General features: G+C 33.4%; 1 long non-coding RNA gene across 2 annotated transcripts; it reads left to right on the forward strand.

Moving 5' to 3' along the window:
• Positions 1-16,084: 16,084 nt before the first annotated feature.
• Positions 16,085-18,452, forward strand: LOC130718952 (uncharacterized). 2 transcript variants are annotated; one of them, XR_009012890.1, is made up of 6 exons: positions 16,085-16,409; positions 16,727-16,770; positions 16,956-16,994; positions 17,092-17,193; positions 17,318-17,432; positions 18,211-18,452. It is a non-coding gene; the product is annotated as an uncharacterized LOC130718952 (long non-coding RNA). The 2 variants fall into 2 exon arrangements; XR_009012889.1 differs by having other exon boundaries at positions 17,092-17,432.
• The last annotated feature ends 1,114 nt before the right edge of the window (positions 18,453-19,566 follow it).

Raw genomic sequence — 19,566 nt, forward strand, 5'->3', positions numbered from 1 at the left:
AGACAAACTCCATTCGCCAACTTCCATATTTTTCTCACTAGAAGACATTTCATTAACAAAATCCACCAATACCTGTGCTTTAACCAGACCTTTCCTGTCAAAAGTGATTTCAAATTCTGACAATTCAACAGCCCAGGAAACCATTCGTCCAGCCAGATCAGGCTTTTGCAAAACTTGGCGAAGTGGCAAATCTGTTTTTACCACAATTGGAAAGCCTTGGAAATAAGGTCTTAATTTCCTGGCGGATATGATTAGAGCTAATGCAGCCTTTTCAATTTTTTGGTATCTAATTTCAGCTCCTTGAAGAGCATGACTCACAAAATATATGATCCTCATATCATTTTTATTTTCTTGCAACAAAACTGAACTAACTGCATTATCAGAGATGGAAATAAACATTGATAATGAAATACCTGGAACTGGTTTGGCTAAAATTGGTGGCTTGGATAAATGATCCTTCAAACTGTGGAACGCCCTCTCACATTTTTCAGTCCACTGAAAAGTTTTGTTCTTCCTTAAGCATTGAAAAAATGGTGCTGATTTTTCCCCAGAACACGGAAGAAACCTGGATAAAGCTGCTATTCTTCCTGTTAACTTCTGCACATCTTTAACTGAGGTTGGACTCTGCATATCGAGTATCGCCTTACACTTATCAGGGTTCGCCTCAATTCCTCTCCTCGTGATCATGAAACCCAAAAACTTTCCGCTTTGAATTCCAAACGAACACTTTTCCGGATTAAGTCTCATGTTATGCTTTCTTAGTTCGCCAAAAGCTTCTTCGAGATCAGAACAATGCGCCACCATTTCCTCTGACTTGACCACCATGTCGTCTACATAAATCTCCATGTTCCGCCCCACCTGCTTGTCAAACACCTTATCCATCAACCTTTGGTATGTTGCTCCCGCATTCTTCAGCCCAAACGGCATAGTCTGATAGCAATAGTTCGCCTGATTTGTCATGAAAGTTGTTTTCTCCTCGTCAGGCTGATACATTCTTATTTGATGATATCCTGAGTATGCATCCATGAGGCTAAGCATTCCGAATCCAGATGCCCTATCCACAAGCTTATCAATATTCGGTAAAGGATAAGAATCCTTAGGACAGTGCTTGTTCAAATCTGTATAATCTGTGCACATTCGCCACTTGCCATTAGCCTTCTTCACCATAACAACATTCGCCAACCAAGTTGGATACTTTACTTCCCTAATGAATCCAGCCTCCAGTAACTTATTTGTTTCCACCTTTACAGCCTCTGCCTTTTCTTCGCCCATCTTTCTTTTAAACTGAACAATAGGTTTCACCCCGGGATTTAAAGCCAATTTGTGACATATAAATTCCGGATCGATTCCTGGTAAATCTCTTGCACTCCATGCAAACAAATCCATATTCTCAGATAATAATTTTACCAACCTGTTTTCCTGACTTGTAGTTAAATTGACACCAACTTTCAAGTTTCGCTCACCAATTTGGATCGCCTTAGTTTCCTCTTCTGATTTCATCTTGTACTCACTGAATCCTTCTCGAGGATCCAAAATAATTTCTGACTGTTCTAAATCCACCTCATAGACTCGATGCCCCTCTTTCACTGCTTTCTTACCCGTGTGCCCATACTGCTTAAAACTTTCTGAATAACACTTTTGAGCAACCATTTGATCAGCCTTTAAAATTCCAACTCCTCCTTTGCTCAATGGATACTTCGCCGTTAAATGTCTTGTAGAAATGATCGCCCCCAATCTGTTTAGTGATGGCCTCCCAATAAGTACATTGTACGGTGAAGTACATTTTACTACTAAAAACTTAATAGCAAATGCCTCCGCATTCTTCCCTTCTCCAAAGACAGTTTTCAATTCCACATATCCTCGAACAAATACTTTTTCTCCAGAAAAACCCACTAAAGAACCATCATAAGGCAACAAATCAGATTCATTTAGCCCCAACTTTTCAAAAGCGTCACCATAAATCAAATCCGCCGAGCTTCCTTGATCCAGAAGTACCCTCTCAATTTCATAATCAGCAATCCTCAGCATTACAACAATTGGATCGTCTTCGTGAGGCTGTATTCCCTCAAAATCTCGCACAGTAAACGTTATATCGGGTTGATTGGTTGCCCAACTTCCCCAATCGTTAGAGTAAACAGCATTAATGGAGTGAACGTACCTCTTACGAGCTGAATTAGTCATTTCTCCGCCACGAAATCCACCAAAAATAGAATGAATTCGCCCCTTTGCTTTTCCATCTGACTGTCTATCTTGACCATCGCCCTCAATCTCTTTTCCATCTTCAGTTCGTCTTGTTGAAGTTCCTGCTTCATCTGAATTGCTTCGCCCTTCAAGCTGCTTCATATACCCAGCCTTTATCAATTTGTCAATCTCCTTCTTCAAAGTAAAACAGTCATCAGTATTATGCCCTGAAATCCTATGATACTCGCACCACTTCTTCTTGTCCACGTAACCCGTTGACGGCTTTGGCTGCCGTGGAAAACGAATAACATTCGCCTCCAAACACGTGTGCAAAGCTTCAGTCAAATTAACCGCCAAAGGTACTGCACGGTCATTTTGGTTCCGAGTCCACGTCATCGAATGTCCTGGCCCACGCACTCCATACGGTTGAGCACGATTTTTGAAATTAGAACGGTTATCAAATCGGCCGTCATAACGGTTACGATTATTATACCCTGCGCTGCTACTCTCGGTCCATCCCTTCGAATATTGATCTGCAACCGCTCCCTTCTTCGTCTCAAACTGATGTTTCTGCCCTGGAACCGCTGCATTCGGGCGGTTGTTCTTGATCCGATCACTCTGCTCCTCCCTGATGTACCCTTGTACCCTTTCGCGCAAATGCACCATTGTCTCCACATGTTTTCTACTCAAATTACTGTTCAAACCACCCGGCTTCAAGCCCAATTCAAAAGCTGCAATGCAAATTTCTGGCATTTTATCCTCCAAATGAACAGATAATTGATTGAAACGCCCCATTTAAGACTGCAAAGTCTCATTTGGTCCTTGACGAACATTAAATAATGTCGCCGGAGTTACTTTTTGTGCACGACTGGTAGAAAACTGAGACAAGAACTTTGTAGATAATTCAGTAAAATTGACAATTGACCTTGACGGTAGAGTGGTAAACCAAATCATCGCTGATTTCTTAAAAGTTGATGGCAACATTTTGCACTTCAACGTGTCTGATGCGCCTACAATGACCATTTTCGTGTTGAAATACACTAAATGGTCCTTTGGGTCTGAATCGCCATAGTACGAGTCAAGTTTCAATGTCTTTAAATTGTCTGGGACGACAGTGTTCGCTATTTCCTCTGTAAAAGGTTGAAAGTCCACCACCGTCTCAGCCATTCTTCGATCGCCCTCTCGTAAACCCTGAGTCTGATTGATGTCAGTAAGTTGATTCTGTAACTGTTGATTATGTTGACGAAGTTCATTGAGATCGTCCATGATCCGCTGAAGAACATCGGGAGGAACATCATTTTGTTGAACATGATTCCTCTCTCCGTTCGCCCCGGATCGAGTCACCATTGCGGTGAAGATTGAAGCCTAGGAAAGTATCCAGGGCCCCACGGTGGGCGCCAATGTTCCGGTATGGAACCGCAGACTAAGGCTAACCAATATCGAGAGTAAGCGAGAGTAAACAAAGCGAATAAAATGCGTGAAAATGATAAGATCCCTGCCGCTTGGGCGGTCCTTCTTTATTTATAGTTGGGTTTTGATCCGGCTGGATCATGGGTTACCCGGCCCATTTAATACATGATTCGGTCAGCCTAAGTAATATACATATTGATCAGCCCATACCAGACCAAGAATAGTTTTAACTTATACGAAGCATTTGATAGCATTTTTTGTGTTAATTTTTAAACAATCCTCTAAAACTATTTGAAATCAATTTGAATCTGTGATATTTAAGGTGAATATAAATTTAACTTCTCAGTTAAAATTTGGTAATTATTTAATATTAATTTTTGTAATCTACTATATAATTTTTTTAAATGATATATTTAATTTATAGCGGCTATACCGGTCAGACCACAATTCAACTACGATTGATCTAATGAACGATGAACCAATTCCCTCTCCGATTTGATCAACGGTCCAGTTTTAATAACCTTGTTAATCGGTATGATTATATGAGATTAAATTTTTGGTTTTTGTGTTTTGCTTGTAAAAAAAAGTTATAAAAATTATGCACACCAATTGTTTGTAAAATATCCCCTTTAAGCCTTCAACAAAGGAGTTTTTTCTTAGGTTGGGCTGCTACTTCATTCTTGTTTTGTTTATGTTTTTTTTGCACATTCTTTAGTTGATAAAAATTGAAATTTTCTTACAAATTATGTTCCTTCATATCTTAGTCTCCCCTTTCTGAAATTCATGTCTCCGCCCCTGCTTTCAAGTCAAATAATATGCACCATTAAGCTACCATTTAATAGTTAGATTGTCATAATATTATGATGCATCATCGACTAATAAACTTGGAAGAAAAGAGCAAAGTTATTCTGACACAAAAACACAGTTCACTGAAAATTTGTCTTTTAATAAAAAAGTCGGGATTAAATGTAAAATATGATACAAAACCTTTTATATTCTACAACTAAAAGAAACTACTCACTACAAATACCAGAACAACTTTTCTTTGGACTTTGAGATGAGATCAATCACCCATTCTCCCAAAACTTTCTTTCACCAGAAAGATAAAGTTTGCAGACCAAAGATCCAACCCAAGGACAATGATGATGATAGCATTTAAAAATTATCACAATACTTGACCAGACTCAACTTCCTTAATGCAAAGCAACCGCAATTGAGGAGACAAGCTCATAGAATGAAGCATAATTATCACATAACAATGAAGAAAAACCTGATACACAAATGAAAAGAAAAACTTATAAGAAAATAAGCATAAACAATGACAGTTAAGTTCAACCTGTCAATGAAACTGAAATCTAGTGAAGAAAGGATTTGATTTTCATCATTTAAGCGTTCTCATCTTATCTCGGCTAGAAAATTAACTCAAAAGAGAAGGAACATCAATTAATTAGCCTTCATACATCATAACCAACTTGAAAAGAAATGTAATGAATGATTACACATAAAAGAGATTTTTGATACCAAATATCTGAGTTGAAGTCATAGGGAAAATCAACAAGAAGCTCCGAGCACATGTAACTTGGGGGCTCCACAATGAAGTAATCACAATCTAGAGGGGGAAAAGCTTATAAAAAATTCTCACATCGAGCCTGAATCAGAAACTCACCACTCACACGAACTTAGATTCTTCTTTCTTCTCTTGTCAATTATTGGGTTCCTATAGTTTCTTCTCGTTAGGATTCTCTTCCTCCTACTCAGAAAAGAACAAAGAAATAAAATGAAAACAAAAAATAAGAAACCAAATAAATATTGATAATCCAAAGCAAGAAGAGAAAGAGTAGAGAACTGAATACCTTGAAACGCGAGAATGGGGATTGACTCATACAGGAAGACACCGCAAGCTCCTTCTTTTCGAAAAAAAACCTAAGGCAGAAGATGAATTAGTTTCAATTGCAAAATTCAGATAAGGGACATTGGAACAAATATATCAAAAGAGGATGAGGAAAATAATCTAATTACTCAACAACATTCATGTCAAACACTTACACAATTATCAGCACCACATGAAGCAAGTTGCATACTCGAGTGATCTTCCTCATTTTCCTCCATGTCAACCGGTTCACAGTAGAGGCATATATGGGAGGAGATGACTGATGCAATATTAGTAATGAGTAATCTAGGTAAATCTTAAATAATTAAGGCAAATCTTATAAAATTTTTGAAAAAGTTTCTCAGATTTAAAATTACCTTTAAAAAATCGATTTCAAGATTTGTCTTGGAAATAAATTTTAAGTGAAGAAAAAGTTTATTTATAGAGTATTAATTAAATTTTATGTTATTTTTATTGAATTTTCGGATTTTTATTTAATTAAGGATTTTAAGATAAATTAAGATAAAATCAAGAAATAAACAACCTAAATCCTAATCAAATCTAAAATTTAAAAAAGTAATAAATAAAGATAGATAAAAACTACAAAATTCTAGCAAATCACAATAAAAACTCATAAAATCCTGAATTAATTAACAATCCAAAAATTCAACAAAAATACCATAAAAATTAATTAATAATCTAAAAATAAATAATAAGATAAATTAAGATAAAATCATGAAATAAATAACCTAAATCCTAATCAATTCTAAATTTTAAAAATGTATTAAATAAATATAGATAAAAACTATCAAAATCTAGCAAATCACAATAAAAACTCATAAAATCTTGAATTAATTAAAAATCTGAAAATTTAATAAAAATACCATAAAAATTAACTAATACTCTAAAAATAAATAAAAAATAAATTAAGATAAAATCAAGAAATAAACAACCTAAATCCTAATCAAATCTAAAATTTAAAAATGTATTTTTTATGAGAATTAACCTGAGAATGACACGTGAATTTTTTTTTATGAGAATTAACGTAAGAATGACACGTCACTAAATCAGCCTGATAGAAGTTATTCTTTTCTAATATACTAGTCATTTTCATCCGTGCGTTGCACGGCGATTACGTTTATTGTGTAGATATATCTGTAGAATATCAAATAACAGAGAATAGGTTCAAACATGTATGTGAATAGACCAGCTTAAAAATGTTAAATAGAATTCGTTGTATGGCCTACCGAAGTCAACACATGAATAATATTATAAATCCAAGTTTTTACGGAATGCGTTGCAAAAACAAACAAATTAAAAAATCACAAAAATGTCAATAGCATGATCGCTTAATAGAACTTCCGGTCCATGTTCAGTGATAATGACTTCAGACTTGAAGTTGAATTTTGCTAACAATTCAATATTTGAGCAACATAACCTACAATGGAAAAAATAGATATCAGAGTAATAATTAGTAAGCAATACAAAGATGAACTTGATATATCATTTGAAAATTAAAAACAAACTTTATAGCAACGGAATTATCCTTCAAGTTAGATGACCAATAAGTTGCTTGACATTTATTTATACTGTCAACAATTAAAACAAAGACATATCATATTTGGTATTTAAAAAAATATAAACCCAACAAAATTGTAGTAAAAAACAGCACATACATATCAAATATTTTCAAAGACTTCTTGATAGACAACGTTGCGGGTAGTGTTAGAAACTACTCCTTGGTCATCTAGAATTAGTATCTTCAAACATTTTCTAGATTTAACTCTTGATAGTGAAACATATAATTGCACATGAGTAAAGACAGGCCTTGGCAAATACAGTCCAACATGAGTTGAAGATTGTCCCTGACTTTTATTTATAGTCATTGTAAAACATAAAATAACAGGGAATTGTCTGCGCTGGAATTTGAATGGAATGTCAGCATTAGATGAAGTTAATCTCATCCTTGGAATAAAGGTTGTTTCTCCCATCGTGTTTCCGTTTAGAACAGTAGCAACAATTATATATTTAGTCAAAGCGTTGACTATCATTCGAGTGTCATTGCACAACCCTGCGGCTTGGTCAATGTTTCGAATGAGCATGATAGGGACACCGACTTTTAGTTTAACTTGATGGTTTGGAATTCCGGAGCATTTGTAATCATTTACGAATTCAGATGTAAACCATTCCGCATTGACACCCGAATCTTCATCGGACTTGCATGGAATATCACAACTCAAATACTCTGTTTCCTCACCAAGAATCATAGCTAACGTAAAGTTGTTGATTTCCTCTACACTTTCAAGTGTTGGTGCAAGGATTGCTCTTTCTTGGAAGAATGAATTTTTTTCCAAATTAAACAAAAGTTTCGGGTATGAAAAATTTACTATTTCAAGTAAGGGATCCTTACACGGTTCAATAAGAAGATCTGGAGGAATCTCAATGAGTGATTCGGCTTCATCAATGGTTGTAATTGTTCTGTCTCCCACTTGAAGCAACCAATCAGCAAACTCTTTTATTTCTGCTGATGAAGAAGATGAGTTAGCATTTTACAATCTCATATTAACAGTCAATTTCATTACCTTGCAATGCTTCCATAGATATGAAGAATTGATAGCATAACCCACAATCTCCGAACGGCTTACTTTGGAAATAACTGCGAGTATTTGTCTAAAGTCGCCTCCTAGTACCACTACTTTCCCTCCGAATGGAATGTCATAACCATAAGTAGATCTAGTCTTCATAATGTCATTTAGAGATCTCTCCAAAGCTTCAAAGCAATGTTTGTTCAACATAGGTGCCTTAAAGAAACAATGTGTCTTTTATAAGTACCCATGTTCCTGAATAGTTCACTAATAGGAATGTCCTCACGAAATCCATCTTCTCCATAAGGAAAAAGTAAAGGGTACTGCAGTGGGATGAATGCAGTATGTGTCTCATGGATTTTTGTCAAGAAACTATCTCTCAGTTTAACAAAACATCCCTACCAAATTGCATATCATCAAAGTCGCCAACGATCAAAGCTGCAACCCCATCAGCCGTAGGCATATTATAGGTTCTAGGATCCTTTCCCCTTGCTCGAAAAAGACGCACATAGAGTTGAGAAGTATCATCAGAAGATAGATGATCACGAACTTGCCGAAAAACTCTAGCAAGCACATTGGTCTCGTCACTCAAGTTTTTTAAATCCTCAACCAATGAATAATCAAGCCCTTTTCCAACACCGTTAGAGCTGCACAATGTTAAAAAAAAAATATTAAATAATTACAAATAAAGATATACATGGCGTAATATCTAATGACAATATGTATAATATTAAACTTTTGTGTTACCTAAGAATTTTCATCCGATTTTTTGTTTCGTTCTATGTATCGTATATATACAATTGAGCAAATTTTGGGGGTTGACCTACTTGCGGAATTAAGCTTCTTATTCGATGATAGTAAATGTGAACATGTTGTTATATGCTCTGATATTTTCCTTAAAATTCTTAGTTCTAGGATCTTTGTCTTTCCATAAATCCAGTAATAAAGATGGCGGGTTGCGTAGATAAGGAAGGGTAACTTTTCCTTTTAAATAACAGAATGAAAATGCAGCTTGTCCGGAGGATTTTATTTTCCTAGTTTTCTCATCATGCCACATTAGAGCATTACAATAGAAACAAATAGACGTAGGATCACCCAAGTCAAGTATTTCTGCAAATTTTTTAAAATGTGTTTTTAATAACTTATAAATACAATTATATATTAAAACCTTTTTCAAATAAATAAATTTAAATAAATGAAATAGTGAACCTGTATCTTCAGCCTTTTTAAGGAAAACAATAATGTTTGGACGGATCTTTGGGATGGGCTCTTCTATTGGGTCATTGTCTTCAGATTCAGCGTTTTCTGCATCTGCATTTTATGTCATGCAACCAAAGGTTAAATATAAGAGTTATAATGGTATATAAACCAAAATAATAACCATGGTAGATATTGGAAAAAATATGGAATGCTAAAGGAAAAGATATTTAAAATAACCTGACATATCATCATCGCTACTTAGTGTTCCGTCACCACTTAATGAATTTACGGGGACGACATTATTGCTCATGTCAGTTACTTGACTTGTTTCAATCACTTGACTCAAATACTCAAACCTTCATGATTAGACAGATCCTCATTAATATTGCCCTCGGTATGAATCGGCCTTGCAGATTTATTACCCCCTTTATGCTGCGAGAGAACATATTTTCTCTTTGCTCTGACTTCTTTTGAAGTAAATGGGGTACTGTAGTTGGAATTTTGCACTGATAGGGGAGCACTGCTATAGATGAATACCCTAATGGAGTTTTGTCAATAATGCTGGATCCTACAACAAAAAATTATAAAATTAAATGATTCACATTGGAATGCATACCAAAGATAGCGATTATAACCACTCTAAAAAACAAAACAAAAAACTATATACATTACCAATGATTGGATAATTTTCATCGTTTGAAAGGGGCTGACGTGCTTTAGCCATGGGTTTTTTTGCACCGCTATTGATAACTTGTTGGGACTGATTTTCAAAGAGCTCTTTGCAGGAGTTGAGAATAATTTTCTTGAAATTGTAGCAGGTGTGTGTAGAGCTTGAGTATTGATATCTAAGGTAGAACAATTGAGGTTGGATGAACTTGATGAGATACCACAATTTATTCTATTTGATAATATTGCCTTTCTCTTTGCCCTGGCCTCACCAGAACCTCCCTTCTTGCTTGGTTCCATGGAGTAGGTGAATGCCGACTGATGCTTACCACCGTGCATTATATATATTTTGGGATGAAATTTGTAGGTCCTTACGTAATTGATTCCAAACGTATTAGCTTTTATTTGTTTCCAAAAAAACTAATAAAACGTTAATTATGGAGTAAATTATGTCACACTAATTGTGGCTGTAACTTTTAAGAGTTTAAAATCTGAACTTATTGACCTTTAAAATTGTTTACAAATTAAAATTATTAATGAAAGATTTGAAAGAACAATATTATTTCCTATAGGTATTAATTTTTCCTTAAATATTGACCTTGATTATTTCATTTTAAGTTTTTATTAAAATATACAATTAAGAGCATTTATAATTTCCTGAGAAAATATCTATTTTTAAAACACCCTTCCGAATTTTTTTTAAAATTTATAACAAATCAAGCAGGGATCATATTTTGACAAAAAAAATGCTTTAATTAAATTTTTATAATACATATTAAAAAAAATGAAAATTTATGCCAAATCAATTTATTAAAACATAGAAATAAACACTAAATGTGTTTAACCTGACATTTTGTACCAATTTATTTTTTTCAACTTTAACACATTGATTTTCCTGATTGAAACTATATTTTTTAGAATATTTCCATTTTTTTTAATTTGAAACAAATAAAGCAGGAATCAGATTTTGAAAAAAAATGCTTTAATTCAAGTTTTTTTATAAAATATTAAAAAACGAAAAATTTATGACCACTGAATTTATTAAAACATAGAACTAAACACTCCATGCAAAACTCATTTACTCTAATTTCCTTAATTAATTCATTTTGCCGTGCATTTATTTGTTTCCATATAAAAAAACTAATAAAACATTAATTATGGAATAAATTTTGTTTCACTAATTGTGGCTATAACTTGTAATGGTTTAAAATATGAATTTATTGACTTTTAAAATTGTTTGAAAATTAATATTATTAATGAAAGATTTGAAACAACAATATTATTTTCTGGTCGTATTAATTTTTCCTTAAATATTGACCTTGATTATTTCATTTTTAGTTTTTATTACAATATACAATTAAGAGCATTTATAATTTCCTGAGTGAATATCTATTTTTAAAACACCCTCCCGGTTTTTTTTTTTAAATTTGAAACAAATCAAGCAGAGATCAGATTTTGTAAAAAAAAATGCTTTAATTAATTTTTTATATTAAATATTGAAAAAAACGAAAATCTATGTCAAATCAATTTATTAAAACATAGAAATAAACACTAAATGTGTTTAACGTGATATTTTGTTCCAATTTTTTTTTTAACTTTAACACATTGATTTTCCTGATTGAAGCTATTTTTTAAATAATTTTTCCGTTTTTTTTAATTTGAAAAAAATCAAGCAGGGATCAGATTTTGGAAAAAAAAAATGCTTTAATTCAATTTTTTATAAAATAATAAAAAAACGAAAATTATGCCAACTGAATTTATTAAACATAGAAATAAACACTCCAAAATAAGTCTCTGTATTTAATTACTTATCTTCCAATACTTTTCAGAAAATGTGATTAATTTTCCTAATATGTCCGTTTGCGAAATTGAAGGCATACGTTGTAAATGCATTGACCAATTCCCATTCAGCCACAATTTTTCATTTTATTTTCCAATTATGAGCCTTTTAATTGTTTCATCGTTGTGGGCTTTTGGTTGGTTCGGCAGCTCCTTTATAATTGGTTGTGCATGAATTCTATTTTGGAGAGGCTCATGGCTCCTTTATAATTTTTGCATTTAATAGGGGACAAAGAATCCAAATTATAGGGAAATCAATTTGTATAATTAATTTGTGAAAGTCTCTCTGTCTGTGACACTTGTCAGCCAGAGAAAGGGGTGGGAGGAAACTCAATCTTGGAATGTCATGTGTTAATTTCTTGTAGATAATGATTTTCTTTTAATAAGTAGATTTTGATTATATCTCTTGAAATTTATTATTTAGATCTCTTTACAATTTTTATATTTTCTAATTGGTTATCAAGTGTCTTTTGCTATATTATTTATTATCTCATTCTATTATTGTAATTTTTTTGGTACATATCTATTATCTATATCTATATACTTTAGAAAAGAGATCACTGTAAGCCTTACCTAGATGATTTGACATTCCAAGGTTAACTCTCACCCACCCCTCCTCATTAACTGACAAGTGTCACACTCATATTCATTTGGACCAAAATATTACAAGCTCATTTTCATTTGAATTTTGTATGCAGGCCCATTATTAACAACCTTTTAAATGCTTATTTGTTTTGTATTGACCCCCCTCATTACTTGAATTTTTTGTTGGCATTGGTTGATTAATCTTTGACTAATTTGATTTTAATTAATTACAAATAATTTGCACATTAATGGTTAATTCAAATTTGGGATGTTTTTAACAATTAGCCGTCTTTATTTCGAACTAATTTCGTTTTTTTTACTCACTAATTTATTGTTGTTTTTTTTAAACTCACTAATTTATTGTCATTTTTTAACCTCACTAATTTCCTTCCATAATTTAAGCAATGAACTTGATTTGGAAAATTAAAAATAATTAAATAACGTTACAAGAGTTAGGTACGGTAATTGGCTCAATTAATGACGTTACAATAATTCTGACTATAAATAAAAATAATCACAATTTCAAATTCCTTCCATTTTCCAGCATCTAATAGCTTTGAAATAACATTTTTTCTGATGACAATCGATGATCTCGCCACCATCGATGCCTCCAAAGAGAACTGGACTATTGTTGCAAAAGTGAACCGTTTATGGCTATGTCCGGGATTATATGGTTCGAAGCTTCCCTTTTCCATGGACATGGTTCTTATGGATGACAAGGTATAACACTTTTTTACATAATCACCATTTTTTAAGTTCTTTTTTTTAATGGTTGGAAAATCTCTTATGTTCTCTTATTTTTTAATTTCTATTTTGTAAGAAACGGCGGTTCAAACCGCCCTAAAATGGAGCTTGATGTTTTTTGTGTTGCACAAAACGGCGGCTTGAACCGCCATAAAATGCAGATTGTAATTTTCCTTGTGTTGAATAAAACGGCGGTTTAAACCGCCATAATTTCCTGATTTTTAAATTTTTTTTTTGACTGATCAGACAATTCAAAATGCTCAAATCTTACACTGAGGACTAGAACAAAAAAGGATTTGATCTAAAACTTGCAATAGTAGCCATCAAGTACTAGAACAAGAATCATGACCACTCAAGGATCACTTAAGCAAAATACACTGTTCATTTTTCTCTTCCCCCTAAAACAATACTAGAAAAGAAGTTATAATAAACGAGAAAGAGATCAAAAATATAAGTACAACATTTTGGAGTTACTAGGATAGAATGGAATAAAAGAATAGGACATTAATTACCATGTCTTCTCATCAATACTCTTTAATCATTCATAACAAGATGCATCTACTTTTTGCTGCAATGTCTTCATTTCAGTGCAAATTTCTTTAACCCCAACGAGTACTGGAATAAAGTTTGACAATGCAGACTTGTCCTCCACCTAAGAAAGGAAAAAAATATGATTTCATACAAGAGGAACATTTTAAAAAAAAAGTACTTCCTTATACTGCTATAAGCCATTTATAAAAGAAAAGAAACACAATAAAAATTGTAATGTAACAGCTGCCAATTTTATAAAAGTACTTCCTTATACTGCTATAAGCCATTTTAACTGCCCTTGTTGGTTGGTGATAATGGATCCATGCTGCCTTCATTCATCCACTTCTTCCTGGTCCCTCGTGCTCCTCGGATTTATACTAATATTATTAAAGCCATTTAACTTTAATAAAGTAGCTTTTAAATTAAGAAAACCTGGCCAGTATAGCGGATTCCTAAAAGCAAAATTTTATAATTTTTTTTCCCACTATTGCTATAAATAACTAATAGGGACAAGTGGTGGAGTGGCATTATTGAGTGAGAGTTATTTATTTATTTAAGAGTAAAGTACACTCACCCCCCTTAAGGTTTGTTAGAATTACACTCCACCCCATTCTTATCTAAAATCTACATCCCACCCCATTTTATATAGAGGCAAATTTAGTGACGAAAAATATTTTTCATTAATAATTAGTTATTATTTAAATTGTTAATCAATAATTTCAAAAAAAAAATCAATATAATCCAATAAATTTAAAAATGAAAACATCACAATCCTCCTCATTCTCTCAATTGCGTTTTTCCTCCGTAAATTCATAATGCAAATTATGCAATAGCACACCTGCCCGATTTACAAACCATATCTCGAACATAGTGAAACATGCTTGTGTTTTCATATTTGGTAATAATTCAATTTTAATCAAAATAATCTCTTTATACCTCCAATTTTCAAAATTGGGTTGTAGGCCAAAAAAGCAACACAAATGGGTGAAGAAAATAGAGAAACAAAATTATGAAAATATGAAGTGGATCTGAGGTTATTAGAGCCCAACGAGGCGGTGGAGCATCGTTTTTAACAAAATCCAACAATATCTAAGACCAACAGAGCGTTCGCTCACAACTTCAAGGGGTGAAATTCACAAGAAGTAGTTGAACAAGTGGCTTTAGGGATGTGCGATTCACGTTCTGGGGTTCAGGTTGCAACAAAACTTTGAGGCATGGAGGTGCCATGGGGTTTCACATTGTGGGACAGTGGAGCCGTGTTAAAGGGAGTAAAGGCTTGGTGGTGGCCGTTTGTGGTGAGAAATATGATTTGGAGATAGATGGGACGTGGACTTAACAGACAGAGTGAATGGTTTTTTTAAATTTAATTCAGTAAAATTATTTTCATAAATTAATGTATGATAGTGTATATGCATTAAATTTATTTAAATTTTTACTAATTAGTAATTAGTTTTTAGTAGTGAGGAATTTGTTTTCGTCACTAAAATTTGCCTTTATAAAAAATGGGGTGGAGTGTAGATTTTTAAAAAGAATGGGGTGGAGTGTCATTCTTGCAAATCTTGAGGGGGGTGTAGATTTTTAAAAAGAATGGGGTGGAGTTTATTTAATTTAATCCAAGTCAGTCAATTAATATCAAACAATGACTGAATCTGAATGCGACTCAGATTCCATGACTCAGAATCTGAAAGCAAAAATCAAAATGCATGTTAAAATTAACTTATCATGCATGCTCCACACGCTTAAAGAATAGATATAATTAATGTACCTTTTCAAAAAAAAGATATAATTAATGTACGATGTTTATGCATAAGTACCGGAGGGAACGAATTGACTGTTACCCACACATTTTCCAATTATCTCATTTTTGAGGTGGAAACACGTTTATTATCTCATTTATAATAAATTTGCACTAATTAACTCCAATAACATAGAGAGTTAATGAAATAGTGAAAAAATTAGAATTGAAAATACTAAGAAAAGTGTTAACAAAAAAAGTTAACACTCGGATAGAAGTATTAAGTTATATTAAATAACAGCAGTGCTATTTGGCCCGACAAGATTGGGCTGTAGGTCGTGATGTGCCTTGAGATGGCCGTCTCCTATTCCCCTGCCGGTGGGGAATCCGCTCCCGATTGCAACAGCAGCATTTAGTGGCAGTTTCAAACGGCCACTAATTTGCGGTGCCAGAAAAAACGCATGGTTTACACATTTCTGGCGGTTTAAAACCGCCACAAGTGAGTTATGCCAGGAAAAATTGCAAGCGTTACACATTTCTAGCGGTTTATCTGGCCATTTAAATGAAAATCATGTTTGAGGCTCAGAACGCTAAAACAAACGAGCCCATAATTAATTGTGAGGTTTTTTTTTCTCAAAGTATTATTACAATCAACAACCATAAAATTAATCAACCGGACTACAAAAAATTCGTTATTTAGTGGGGGTTATTTAGCGGGGGTTTTGAAAACCCCACAGATTTCTTGAATTAACGCGCGAATACATTATCTGCTACGTCGTACATTGCCACAGATTCATCTTCTTCTTCGTCGAATCTGGAATTTCATCTTTATCTGCTACGTTTTCTCTTTCCTACTTCGCCGATCTAAGCGTTCATGTTCCGCCGTGGAAACCGACGATCGATCCTTTCAGTTTCGGCACTTTCAGGAAGGGTTTCTTGGTTCCTTCTTCATTTTTTTCACACTGATTCTTGTCCTGCGCTTCAGCTTGTCGCCTTCGCCATGCCGCTTGAGACCGTCGCCGTCCGCACTTGCGTTTCTGTCAGAAACACACAAGAAGTGGAGGTAACCGTTTCCAACAATGAAAATTCTTTTTCAATGAACGATATTCATTTGTTCTTGATTTTTAGCTTCAAAGTTATGATTGATTTGATCATTGTATTGTTAAATGGTGGTCTTAGATTTAGCATGTCTGAACTTTGGAGAGTTTTGGATTTCTCCTTCCAAATTTATAAATTTTTCAGCCGAATTTCTTAGCTTAATGATTTTTGCTGAAGTTTGCTGATGTTCTTTGTTGTTTTGATACATATGGAACTTGTTGCTTTTCTTCATTATAATGTGTTTATGTATACATACTTGACATTTGATTTTGGTTTATGCAGATAATGCTGGTGTCATTGTTAATCCCAAGGGGGAAATGAATTAGGTATGTTTTGTTGATTTCTCTTGTATTTGAATGGCACTAAATGTAACTGACTTTTCATTTATCCTAGATTTAACTGACTTTTCATTGAAGGTGAGTACTACAAGTTTGGAGTCATTTGATTCAATTCTACTTTTTCCGGTTACTTATGTACTTAACGTTTGATGTTTGATCTTTCATTTGTGCAGATTCAGAGTAAATATGGTTCTTCTTCCAACAAAGAATTTGTAAGAATTGTTTGAGCTTTGGAATCAATGTTATGATTCAGAGTGAGATTCGTTTTATTTTTATCAATGTTATGATTTGTTTGAGCTTTGGAATCAGATTTCTGTGAAATGGAAACATGGGCTGTGGAAACATTGGAATCTCACTCTCTCGGCTGTCACTCTCATTCCCACTCTCGATTCCCTTCTGATTCATGTTGTGGTACATTATACGCCAACAGAATTGGCTCTTAATTCCATTCCACTATTCTGCTCTCTTTGTCTATTCTCTTTTATGATGCTGTATGCAATTGTTCCCCTAGTAAGTAATATAGTTTGTTGTAAAGGAAGCTTGCAGCAGCTGGGTATTTTGTGGTGGTTCCTGACTTTTTTAATGGTGATCCCTTTGTTTCTGAAGATGCTAACAGGCCTTTATCTGTTTGGATAAAAGATCATGAGCCGGTTAGTTCTCTTTTTAATGATACATGGCTGTTAATGATTTATTTTATAAAGTGAAACAAAAACTCCTTTGAATATATTGAAATCTGATATTTGGCATCCTTATTGGAACTTTGATAACTCTTGTTTTTGGGTGATGATTCCAATGTTTGCCCTGTATAATGTTATTGTCATTCTTGCTATTGGTTTGCCCTGTATGTGCCATTGGCTACAAACCATCTAAATGATGATGTAGATGATGAAAACTAGGCTACTATCTTACTTGTATTAGCTAGTTAAGTCTACTATTAAAACTTGGAGGATTTGTCTCATAGGCTAATGGAATCAAAGGCTTGTAGTAGAAAGCTCAAGAAAGGAACCAACAATTTGAAGTGTACTTATGTTAAAGACTTTAAACACAGCCATTAAAAAAAAGTGACAGCAGAATACTTTTCTAGTATATATTTCCTTCCCTTCATTGATTTCATATAAATTAAATGTAACATAACCATTTTCCTTAACCTGTTGACAAGGTGTAAGATAAAGTTTAGACTGATTTCCTGCTAAGTTAAATATTAGTACAATAAGTGAGAGTTCTATCCCACAGATTATTTATCTTACTGCTTTTGATTGTAAGCTATCTTCTATTCATGGAACTGATTAGAATAGCTTTTCCAATACTAGCCCATGGCATAAGAAGGGGTAGGCAAGTTGATCACAGTCGTTTTAAGTTTGGTCATCATGTTTAATTGTTGATTGTTTGACTACAATTTTTGCCTTCTAAACATGTTTATTGTTAAAGACTTGACAGGAGCTATTAAGCTTATTAAAGTTACATTCAAAGGCATAGCTACATGGGAAAAGGAAACAATGATAAAGAAGGTAAATTATCTTATGCACTTCCTAAATTATCTTATGCACTTCATAAAATATGCTGCTTCATATTTTTACTTGAATGCTCTTCTTTTTGGATTTGAGGTACACTCCCTTCAACTTGTATTTCTATATTTTTCTAATGTTAAATTAACCCCTAATTCGATGTAATGCAGTTTAATCTTAAAGTCTCATGAATTGCTACTTCAGTTTTTAGTTTAATTTGGTGTGTTTTTTGTAAAGATAATACATCATGCTGTGACATACACGCATGCATATATATGATGATGAAGATGATGTTGATATTGATTATATGTGGTGGTTTGGGAAAGCTTTTGATGAACGCTACTGGCTTTAATCTTTGTGATTTGTTCTAAGCTATCAGATCTGAGGGCATTCCCTTTTTTTAACTCGGTTTTCTTGGTAAATAGTTCAAGTTCTCTATTTGTTGTTTTGTATTTCTGAAATTGTGTTGCATTCCTTCATCCTTGGTGAGTTTTTAGTTCTGGAAATAAATCTACACCCCTCATATTTGTTGTTTTTATAGCTGGAAATAATCACTTGAAGTTAAGGGAGGTTGAGAACTCCCATTAAATAAATCTTGCAGATAAGGGAGGTTGAAAACCACCGCTAAATAACCGCCGCTAAACGCTTAACACAGGTTGCTCAAAAACGCCGTTAATAATTTGTGGGAAGTGTAACCTCAAGATTTTTCAAAACCGCCACCAAGTAATGCGTGGGGGTTGAAAACCCCCACTAAATGCAGAAAAAAACCTCCGCTAAGTAACGATTTTTTTGTAGTGTCAAGCCTCAAAAATTAGGTCAAGTGAGTATACCAATTGTGAGTTTCTCAAAACTACGTATACCTCACATATATCACTTTTCTTATAATTAAATATATTTAAATATAAATTACTTTAATTCGCTTTTAGTAAAATAAATTTTAAAACATCACTTTTAATTGGCTTTTATATAGTACGACAAATTTTAAAACTTTACTTTTAATTAGCATTTAGTATATATAATAAATTTTAATAAAATTATTTGTATCTACAATCAATTCTAAGTGATCAAGAAAAACATGTAATAATCATGAGACATGCAAGTTGCAACATATATTAGATGTGATGGTTATAGCCAAAATGTTAATAATCATGGAAGTTTGGCCGTAAAAATGTTTATCAAAAGTGTCTATGAACTTTTTTTTTTTTTTGTTTCTATGAACATAATCATTAATTAGTCACACTTTAATTGACTGCTTTATGGCATGGTTAAGTGGGATCAT

Source organism: Lotus japonicus, chromosome 5, assembly GCF_012489685.1.
Source record: "Lotus japonicus ecotype B-129 chromosome 5, LjGifu_v1.2".
In the NCBI taxonomy this organism is placed as follows: domain Eukaryota; kingdom Viridiplantae; phylum Streptophyta; class Magnoliopsida; order Fabales; family Fabaceae; genus Lotus; species Lotus japonicus.